This window comes from Odocoileus virginianus, chromosome 9 (genome assembly GCF_023699985.2).
Source record: "Odocoileus virginianus isolate 20LAN1187 ecotype Illinois chromosome 9, Ovbor_1.2, whole genome shotgun sequence".
Taxonomy (NCBI): Eukaryota; Metazoa; Chordata; class Mammalia; order Artiodactyla; family Cervidae; genus Odocoileus; species Odocoileus virginianus.
In genome coordinates, this window is record NC_069682.1 from 70,393,816 (window position 1) to 70,404,712 (window position 10,897).

Sequence of the window (10,897 nt, forward strand, 5' to 3'; positions counted from 1 at the left end):
CCCGATGTTTAGAACAATGGTTCCTGGAAGATGCTCAATAGACTAACAAAGGAAGCAAATTTTGCAGGGAGGAAGGAGGTAGAAAAAAAACAAAAGAAAGGAAGAGAGGAAATGAGGGTGGTGGAGGATGGATTCAAACAAATGTTCCAGGTTTAAGAAAGTGCCATTCCGTTCTTCTTCACATACTCAGACTTGGTCTAGAACCAAACTCAGAAAATATCAGAGCCTTTGAAATCCCATCTCAGAATGTCCCTCTGGCCTGTCACTTAATTAAATGACCCCATAATGAAATTTCTCCCCATTGAGTCTATATTTAATAATTAATTGACCTTTTCAGCCCAGCCATGCTTGGAGTCTCATCAATTATGCATCTTTCCCTTCTGCACTCAACATTCACCTCCTGGGAAAGTAGGACCCAGACAGGAGAGGCTTGGAGTGGCTGGAGCCTAAAGGTCCCCAAAATGCTGATCTGTTGGAGAGATATGGGTGGAGGTTTGGGGGCAAAGACAGTCTTGGGCCTGAAACTTACTCTATCTGAGAGGCCCTCTTTATTAAGAAGACAAAATTACTGATACAAAAATCTCATACAAACTGAAATATTTAGAAAAATAAAAAACAATTGCTTTTTTAAAAGCTGCCACAAGCCACAAAATTCAGAAATACAAAGCAATATCATTAACTTCCTGGTATGCTTTGAGAGGGCTTGCCAGGTGGCTCAGCGGTAAAGAATCCACCTGCCAAGCAGGAGACGTGGGTTCAATCCCAGGGTCGGGAAGATGCCCTGGAGAAGGAAATGACAACCCACTCCAGTACTCTTGCCTGGAATATCCCATGGACAGAGCAGCCTGGCGGGCTACAGTCATGGGGTCGTGAGAGTTCAGACACAACTTAGCAACTAAACCACCACCGCCACCACCAAAGAGAAAAGAAAGGTAACTCAACCTTTCCTCTAGAAAAGTTGATCAGAAAAAAAAAATCAACTGACCATTTTCAGAACAGTTTCCTTTGGCCTGGTAATCCATGATCGGTAACGTCACATCCAGTGTTAGTTTGCTACAGCTGTCATAACGATGTACCACAGCTTAGGTGATTTAAACAACAGAAATTCATGTTCTCGCAGTTCTGGAGGGTGGAAGTCTGAGATCAAGGTGTCAACAGGGTTGGCTTCTACCGAGGTCTCTCTCCGTGGCTCGGAGATGGCTGTCTTCTCCCTGGGTCTTCACGCGGTCTTCACTCTGTGCCCACGTCCTCATCTCCACCCCGTCTACAGACAGCAGTCATATTGGATTAGAACCCGCCCTGAGGACCTCATTTTGACTTAATGACCTTCTTAAAGACCTATCTCCAAATACAGTCACATTCTGAGGTACTGGGGGCCAGGACTTCAACACAGGAACTTGGGGAAGGATGCAGTTCAGCCCATGACACATACCTTTGCAGGACAGTTGTCAAATTTGGGGAAACCACTCTCAGGTTTCTTTCCTACATGAGCTAAAACATTTCAAGGCATTTCAAGTTTTCTAAGCCCAGCGTCTCAGCTCCAATACCCTCTAACTGATGACTCTCATCAACCAGTTTGTCAATGGCATCCATTCTCATGTTGTGACGACACCCCTGGGGCCACCGTGAGCAAGAGGAATTTTCTGGAAAGCCATTCTCACACCTGGAGGACAAGCAATGACTTAACTATGCAGAGATGTCTGTGAGCCACACAAAACATCTCATGGGGCCAACTGAACACAATCCCAACCAAATTTCCCTTTGGCCAGCGCCCTAGGGCTCTCCCACATGGTGGTCTTGAGAAATAGTAGTTAAAATAGCATACTTTTGCAGATTTCACAAACATGTGGTTCCATGGACATGGTGTTAGGGCTCTTCCCAGAGTTTTAGAAGATGCCCAGGTTGAGTGACTCCGGCCCTGAAGTTTAAGCTTCATTAACTTCACAGGAAATCTGCCTCCAGGGGGCAGGTCTGTGTTCTGAGCGTCCCCTCTCCAGCCACTCAGAGTCCTGGCCAGGCCAGAGTTCCAAAGAGAGAGAAAAAGTAAATGGGGCTTTTTGTGTGTGTGATGAGGCGTGTATTTGTTTCCTAGCATCACTATAACAAATTACCACAAAGTTGGTGACTTAAACAATATGAACTTATTCAGCCACAGTTTTGAAAACCAGAAATCTGCAATCAAGGTGTTGGCAGGTCCGCACTTGCTCTGAAGATTCTAGGCGAGAAGCTGCCGTGTCTCTTCCAGCTTCCAGTGGCCCCTGGCAGTCACTGGCTTTGGCTAGCATCACTCCAGTCCCTGCCTCCGTCTTCACCTGCCCCTTCTGATGTCTTTTCTGTCTCTTATAAGGATACCTGTCGTTGGATTGGGCCAACCCAAACCCAGGAAGACCTTATCTTGAGATCTTTACTGTAATTACATCTGCAAAGACCTTCACCTCAAATAAGGACACATTCATAGGGTCAGGATTTGGACATATCATTTTGGGTGGGCGGAAACTATTCAATCCACTACAGGGGATCACCAATGCCCTCACCAGGCATGGCCTTTAAAGAACAGGCCTAGGCTCCAGGCCTTTCATTTCACTGGAAAGACCACCTACTCAAGACTGAAATCCCACTATTATCACTCTACTTCAGGATCAACTTGATTTCAGCACATCCATCCATCACCCACGGGTGAAGCCTCTGAAAGCAAATGCTTGGGAGACAGGTTTCTCTCCAACACAGAAGAGTTGCCCAAACTTCAATCATCTTCTCAACTTCTGTGATGAATTTCATGTCCACAAACCACTTAATGTTCGACTATTCACTTAATGTTTTTTCCTCAAATGGATCTACTTTTAAAAATTCACACCCGTGAAGGGGATTGACATGCTTCTTCTGGTTTTGTCTCACATCATATACATTCACATCATCAGAACTCACAGGCAGGGATCTCTAGCTTTGTGCCAGGGGGTCTCTAAGCCCTGGTTAATCCTCACAGCAACTCCAAAAGGAAGGAATTTTTTTATTATCATCCCATTTTACAGTTGAGAAAACTGAGGTATAGAAAGGGTAGGTAACTTGAACCAGGTAATACAGGAAAAAATGGGGTGCAGCTTTGTTTTGTTCACGGCTGTTTCCCAAGAGCCTCGAGCAGTGCCTGACACGGTAGGCACACAGTAGGTATTTTATTGTGGAATGCTGTCCCAGGGTGGCAGGACCAGCACATGTAGGGAAACAGAGTATGAAATGAGGGCAGAAAAGTGTGCTGGAGCAAGACTGGTGGGGGCCATAGACCTTGGTAGGGATCAGAATTGTATTCTTGTGCAATAGGAAATTAATGGAGGACTCTGGGTCGCAAGAAACAAGTTCTGATTTTTTTTCTTCTATTTTGACTATGATTTCTTAAAAAAATTGTTTTTAATTAGACGGTAATTACAATCTTCCCTCATAGCTCAGTCAGTAAAGACTCTGCCTGCTATGCAGGAGACACAGATTAGTTTCCTGGGTCTGGAAGATCCCCTGGAGAAGGAAATGGCAACCCACTCCAGTATTCTTACCTGGAGAATCTTATGGACAGAGGAACCTGGCGGGCTACCGTCCATGGGATCACAGGAGTCGGACACGACTTAGCGACTAAACCACCACCACAATATCATGATGGTTTCGGCCACAGGGATACATGTGTCCCCTCCCTCTTGAATCCCACCCCCCTGCCTCCCTCCTCATTCCACCCCTCTAGGTTGTCACAGAGCACCTGCTTTGGGGTCCCTGCTTCACACACAATCTCCCACTAGCTATCTATTTTACATACATAATATACAAGCTCTGATTTTGAAAAGATTGCTCTGGCTGCTGCTGCTGCAGATGAAAATTTGGCAATGTCTGACACTGAGAATGTGGGTTCTAATCAACTGGCCTGAGAGCAGCTGAGTGAAGAGGTGTTTGGAGAGGCAGGGGATGGGACCAAGAGGTCCTCCTTATCTGCCAGGCCAGTGGCCCTGCTGAGGAAGGTCTTGCACCCGGCCTTCGGAAATTACATCTAAATGAGGTCTCCACTTAGTCCCAGGGCTTCCCTGATAGCTCAGTTGGTAAAGAATCCGCCTGCATTGCAGGAGAACCCGGTTTGATTCCTGGGTCGGGAAGATCCCTTGGAGAAGGGAAAGGCTACCCACTCCAGTATTCTGGCCTGGAGAATTCCATGGACTATATAGTCCATGGGTTCACAAAGAGTCAGATATGACTGAAAGACTTTCACTTCACTTCACTTCGTCCCATGGACCAAGGAGCAAGTAGCTGATAAGAAGCTGAGAATCACCTCCTACAGAGAAGCAGCTCATCATCCAACCGAACCCTTGACCACATAACTGGCCACGCTGTCTGCAGGGCTCTAAGGAACTATCGTTGTACAAATCGGTCCTGTAAGCGCCTTTAGGAAGAGCACAAGTTGATTGCACCTTGATGGGTAATGGGCTGGGGGGGCGGGGTCAGGTAGGGGTGGTATTGGGGGGGGTGGGATTTGAGTGTGAGGAGGTTCAAAAGGGTTGATGCAGTCAAGATCTATTTAAAATGGGATAGAATTTCAAATCCCTGCTTCCGCGCTGACTGTGCATACCTGGTGTAGCACTAAAAATGGAAGCGGAGGGGGGTTACTCAACGTCACTGAGGGTCCCTTGGGGACAGTCCTGGACTCGGAGTCCCTGGGGAGCTCCGACTTGCGGGGCGTCCTTGGCTGCGAGGTTGGTCTCACCTGGCTTCAATCTCCCACATTAAATGAGGTCCCAGAACTAAGGAGGAGGCCCTGGGTGCGACAAAGTGGCTGCGGTTCCCCTCCCCGCCCCCAACCCACGCCTTTTACCCCTGCGCGCGCTCTCTCCATCGCCCCCTCCCCCAGGCTGGAACACCCCTAAGAGACGGCTGCAGTAATGACCCTCGACAGCTGCGCTCCCACTAAGCAGCCGCCCCTCCCCGGGCCCCCGCCCTCCACCCTGCCGCCTCCGGAGACAGGTTCGCACCTGCTCGGGGCCATTTCTCATCAATTAGGCCTTGGCAGCGCCTGAATGGGGCCCGGCGAGGGCGCGTCCCGGCGGCCCCTCTGCGCGCCGCCCCCGGCCGCCCCCGGCGGCCCGGCGCACACAGATGGCAGCCCGGGCGCAGCTGCCCGCCGGGCTCGCGGGGGCCACAATCGGCCCAGTGTTCGCTGCCCCCAGGTTGGACAGGGGGCCGGGCACACCTGCGCGGCGCAGATGGTGCCGCCCGCGGCAGCAGGCACCGAGGACCCTCTAGGGACCCGGAGGCGGGACGAAAGCGGGGGGGATGGGAGGGGTAGAGGGGGTGGGGTCCTTCTCTCCCTCCCCGCCTGGTGATTCCTTTCAAAGTCTGGAATCTGGGGAAGGAGCCACTGAGAAAATCGCACTGGGCTGTGGGACCAAGACAAGCCCCCGCCCGTCCCTTCACCATGCCATGCCCTGCGCTCCTGGCCCAGTGGCCTCCCCAGCCCCCCTCGCTGCAAAAGTGAGTGAGTCCCTTTTGGTAACCTAAGTACTCAACAATAGGGGATAGACTAAAAAATGTGGTTTCTGAAAAGCCCTAACATGCAGCCGTGAAGAAAAAAAAACATGCTACAGAAGGGACGCAGGTCTCGAAGCAGTATGTTCAGTGTAGTGGATCCAAGATTGGATTCTGGCTAGCTTCATTGCTTTGGAGCTCTGCAAAACTGCTGAGATCACCTTTTCCAACATCAGTTTTCTCTTCTGTAGAATGGAATAATAGTAGACTGTTGCAAGAGTTAAATGAGACAGTGGGTTGAAAGTGACCAGCATAAGACAAAGACACAGTAAAGTACTTCGTATTTTTCATTTCTTATAAAAATAACACATACTCATTGTTAGGAATTCACACTTTATCAAGCTGTATAAGATTCCAAGTTAAAGTATCTTATCCTTTCACCTCTACCTGAAATATCCATTAGTAATGGTTTAGTGTTTGGCTCCATGAAATTTTTTTACATTATGTGTACATTATATGTATAAGATACATTTTGCTCCGTGTGCTCGGCTGTGTCCGACTCTTTGCAACCCCATGGACTTGTAGCCTGCCAGGCTCCTCTGTCCATGGAATTTTCCAGGCAAGAATACTGGAGTGGATTGCCATTCCCTTCTCTCGGGGATCTTCCCGACCTGAGTCTCCTCCTTTGGCAGGCAGATTGTTTATCACCAGCACCACCTGGGAAGCCCCTTATATATGCACACAGACTCCCAAATCAAATGAGAAGCAGTTTAATTTAGTGATTGAAATCTGGAACTCTGGGGCCATACTGCTTTCAAAAAAACTGACTCTGTTGTTTCTCTGCTGTGTGTCCCTAGGAAAATTACTCAACTTTCCTGGGCCCCAGTTCCTCATCTAAAGCATTGCAGGAAGGCTGTGAGATTAATTGAGCTAATGCACACAAAACATTTCAAACGATGCAAATAGAAATATCAGCTTTATTGTAGATACTGTTTTGTAAGTTTTTTCTTAATATTTTTCTGTTCCACAAAAGTCAAAGCAATCAAATTCTTTTAACAACTATACAATATGTCATCCTATGGTGGGCCCTCATGGATTTAAGTGGTTCTCTTTGTGGCTCAGCTGGTAAAGAATCTGCCTGCAATGCGGGAGACCTGGGTTCGATCCCTGGCTTGGGAAGATCCCCTGGAGAAGGGAAAGGCTACCTACCCTCTCCAGTATTCTGGCCTGGAGAATTCCATCGGCTGTACAGTGCATGGGGTTGCAAAGAGTCAAACATGACTGAGCGACTCTCACTTCACTAGAAGGGACTTTGGGGTTGGTTCCCCAGTGTTACAGCAAACACCACTGAATGCACATCTTTGTGCCCTGCAGTGAGATTTTCTGTAGTTTCGGGTCCTAAAGGTGGTTTTGCAGAGTTAGGCTCTCCCAGGCTGGGACTAGGGAGAGGCAATCAAGCCACTCCACTCAGGCACAAAATTTAAGAGGACACCAAAAAGAACTGTAACCAAGATACATCATATGTTAATGCAACAATTCTTAAAAAATGAATGCTAAAAACAGGTCACGATGAACAAAATATCACCATTTTACAGATGGCATCTGACAGTGCTACTGAACTACACTGAAGCCTGTGGCCAAAGAAAATGCATGCCTGTATATACAGAACTTTGTATATTCTTTAATGGTAATTTTTTCCAGAATATTTTAAAAATTTATTTTATTGATGTATAGCTGATGTACAATGCTATGTTAATTTATACTGTACAACAGTGTAATTCAGTTATACATATACATTCTTTTTCATATTTGTTTCCATTATGGTTTATCCCAGGATATCAAATATAGTTCCCGGTGCTATACAGGAAGACCTTGTTATTTATCCATTCTATATAAAATAGTTTGCATCTGCTAATCCCAAACTTCAAATCCATCCTGCCCGTACCCTTCTCTCTACTTAGCCACCTCAAGTCTATTATCTATGAATCCATTTCTGTTTCATCGATAAGTTCATTCTTGTCATATTTTAGATTCCACATATAAGTCATATCATTGAACTGTGTTGTTGGAGAAGACTCTTGAGAGTCCCTTGGATAGCAAGGAGATCAAACCAGTCAATCCTAAAGGAAATCAGTCCTGAATATTCATTGTAAGGACTGATGCTGAAGCTGAATCTCCAATACTTTGGCCCCCTGGTGGGAAGAGCTGACTTATTGGAAAAGATCCTGATGCTGGGAAAGATTGAAGGCGGGAGGAGAAGGGGGCGACAAAGGATGAGATGGTTGAATGGCATCATCGACACAATGGACATGAGTTTGAGTAAACTCTGGGAGTTGGTGATGGACAGGGAGGCCTGGCATGCTGCAGTCCATGTGGTTGCAAAGAGTTGGACACGACTGAGCGACTGAACTGAACTGATGGTATTTATCTTTCTGATTTAGTCTATCTCTTGGTCCATATGTATTGCTGGAAATGGCATTATTTCATTCTTTTTATGGCCAAGTAGTATTCCATTGTATATATGTACCATATCTTCTTTATCCATTCATCTGTTGATGGACATTTAAGTTGATTTAATGTCTTGGCTATTGTGAATAGTGCTGTTATGAATATAGGGGTGCATGTGTCTTTTCTAATTAGAGTTTTTTCCAGATATATGCCCAGGAGTGGCATTGCTTTTTTTCCAGAATACTTAAGTAGTTGGAAAAAATTTTTGTAAAATTGAAAAATAGGCATATTAAACAGCATTATTTTATGTTTAAATATTTTATTTATATCTCACAGAATTTGTGTCAGTTTTACTTTCCTGTCTTTAATGGAAGTAAACTCATCACTAGTATTTTCAAAATCTACTTCTAGAAAGAAATTAACCATGAAAAAAATTACATAAAAACGTGTTTATCAGGGATGCACATTTTTCCTCTTGCATCAGGCTCCAACATGACTTAAGAAGTTTCTGAATGTTGTAAATTTGTCATCCCAAAGGGTTTTAACAATTGGCATCCCACCAACAAGGGACTTCGTTTTTCAAGCATCTTTGGGCATTAAGCTGCTTCCAGCAGACGGTCATTGTCTCCACATTAGGCCCTTGTCTGAGAAGACCCTGGAGCTGGCTTGCCTACCTGGGCTGGCTTTCTGTCCTCACTGACTGCTGAGGAAGACCCAGACAGCCCTACCAGAGCCTGGGTGGGCTCAGGTTACGGCAGGCTCTGAGAGCGGCCTGATCATGGATCTGCAAAGGCCCCGCGCAGCACTGCGCTCTCAGGAAGGCCTTTCAACTCTGGGGCAGACAAACTCTAAAAAACCTGCAGCTGCCTTGAGGGCAATGAATGCAGCTCCAGAACTGACTCGATCTGGGACCCTCGCTGAAATAATCTCATGAATGTTCCCTCACCTGTGGCCAGCAAGAGGGGCTTCCCTTCCTTACTCCCTCTACGGACACCCTGGGCCTCTCTGCTCTGAGCGGCCCCGAGTCAAGCCCTGGGACCGGGGGAAGTCAGTCACGGTCTCTGGAGCACAGAGGGGCAGACAGCAGGGGTAAACAAAGAGTTTCTAAGACATTTTCGTATCTGTTATTATCTCACCACTTTGTCCTGGGAGAGTTTGGAGCACTTGGGCCAGATGTCATTGGATGTCAGCGGGCATCTCAATCTTAATGTCCGAAGCAGTAACAGTAGTAGCTGTAATAGTAATAATGATGATGGTGATGATGATGACAGAGTATTTACCGCAACCACGACTGTTCCAAGTGCTTTATACACATTAACTCATTTAGTCCTCATCAGAATCAAATACTTTTCTGTACTGTCTAGTTCCATTCTACAGATGAAGAAACTGAGGCATAGTGGGGCTTAGTCACTTGCCTGAGTTTCTGAAGATGGTAAGTGGCAAAGCTGCAAAATGAATCCACGGGTCTGGCCCCAGAGTCTGCTACACTGTGATCTTCTATTCCTGCTTTTTCTCCCTTAGTTTTCCACATCTCAGGAAAACGGCAGCACTCAACAGAAGAAAAAAAGAGAGAGAAAAGAAGGAAGGGATGAGAGGAGGGAGGGAGGGAGAGGAAAGAGGAAGGAAAGAGAGAGATTCAGCTACCACTTTTATTCCACTCTCTGCCAATCTTTTTCAAAACTGGCTTCTCATCACTCAGATATCAGAGACACCTGACATCCGAGTTTCCCCAGAAGCGTCAGAGGCATGTAGTTTATTTGAGAAGCGTTAGTCAAAGGGAAGCAGGGAAGGAGACGGGGCGCAAGTAGCCAATACTGCATCCCTTGTCAAACCAGCGGCCGCATGGGTGACCACAGTTCCATTCCTCAGAAAAACCCTGGGAAATGGTGCAGATTACATGCCCTGCAGTTATTCTGCCCAAGGTGAGGGAGCTAGACTGTTTTTACACTAATTCCTAAGTCACTGCTTGAGAGTTGTTGCAGTGTTAGATCCTGGCACTTCTTCCCGTTGGCAGCAAAGATTTCTGGTTTCAGGGAAAGAAGCTCCCAGGCACAGATGTCCATACCAGCAGTTAGAAGTTATTAGAGCCTGCAGGGACCCATTTCCGTGTCTTTCCCCTACTTCTTCTCCTCCCTTCTTTCCATACAATGTTATGGACTGAATGTTTGCAACCCCCACCCAAATTAATATGCTGAAATCTAACACCCAATGTGATGATATCTGGAGGTGGAACATTTGGGAGGTGATTAGATCATGAGGCTGGAGCCCTCATGAATGGGATTCAGTTCAGTTCAGTTCAGTCGCTCAGCCGTGTCTGACTCTTTGCAACCCCATGAATTGCAGCATGCCAGGCCTCCCTGTCCATCACCAACTCCCAGAGTTTACTCAAACTCATGCCCATCGACTCGGTGATGCCATCCAGCCATCTCATCTTCTGTCGTCCCCTTCTCCTCCTGCCCCCAATCCCTCCCAGCATCAGGGTCTTTTCCAGTGAGTCACCTCTTCACATGAGGTGGCCAAAGTATTGGAGTTTCAGCTTCAGCATCAGTCCTTCCAATGAACACCCAGGACTTACCTCCTTCAGGATGGACTGGTAGGATCTCCTTGCAGTCCAAGCGACTCTTAAGAGTCCTCCAACACCACAGTTCAAAAGCATCAATTTTTCGGCACTCAGCTTTCTTCACAGTCCAACTCTCACATCCACACATGACCAGTGGAAAAACCATAGCCTTGACCAGACGGACCTTTGTTGGCAAAGTAATGTCTCTGCTTTTTAATATGCTATCTAGGTTGGTCATAACTTTCCTTCCAAGGGTAAGCGTCTTTTAATTTCTTGGCTGCAGTCACCATCTGCAGTGATTTTGGAGCCCAAAAAAATAAAGTCTGCCACTGTTTCCACTGTCTCCCCATCTATTTCCCATGAGGTGATGGGACCAGATGCCATGATCTTAGTTTTCTG

General features: G+C 46.7%; 1 long non-coding RNA gene across 1 annotated transcript; it reads right to left on the bottom strand.

Annotated features, from left to right (window-relative positions):
- Positions 1–5,617: 5,617 nt before the first annotated feature.
- LOC139036519 (uncharacterized) lies at positions 5,618–10,676 on the bottom strand. The gene is made up of 2 exons (XR_011489283.1): positions 9,075–10,676; positions 5,618–5,735 (listed from the first exon to the last, which is right to left on the bottom strand). It is a non-coding gene; the product is annotated as an uncharacterized lncRNA (long non-coding RNA).
- Positions 10,677–10,897: the final 221 nt, after the last annotated feature.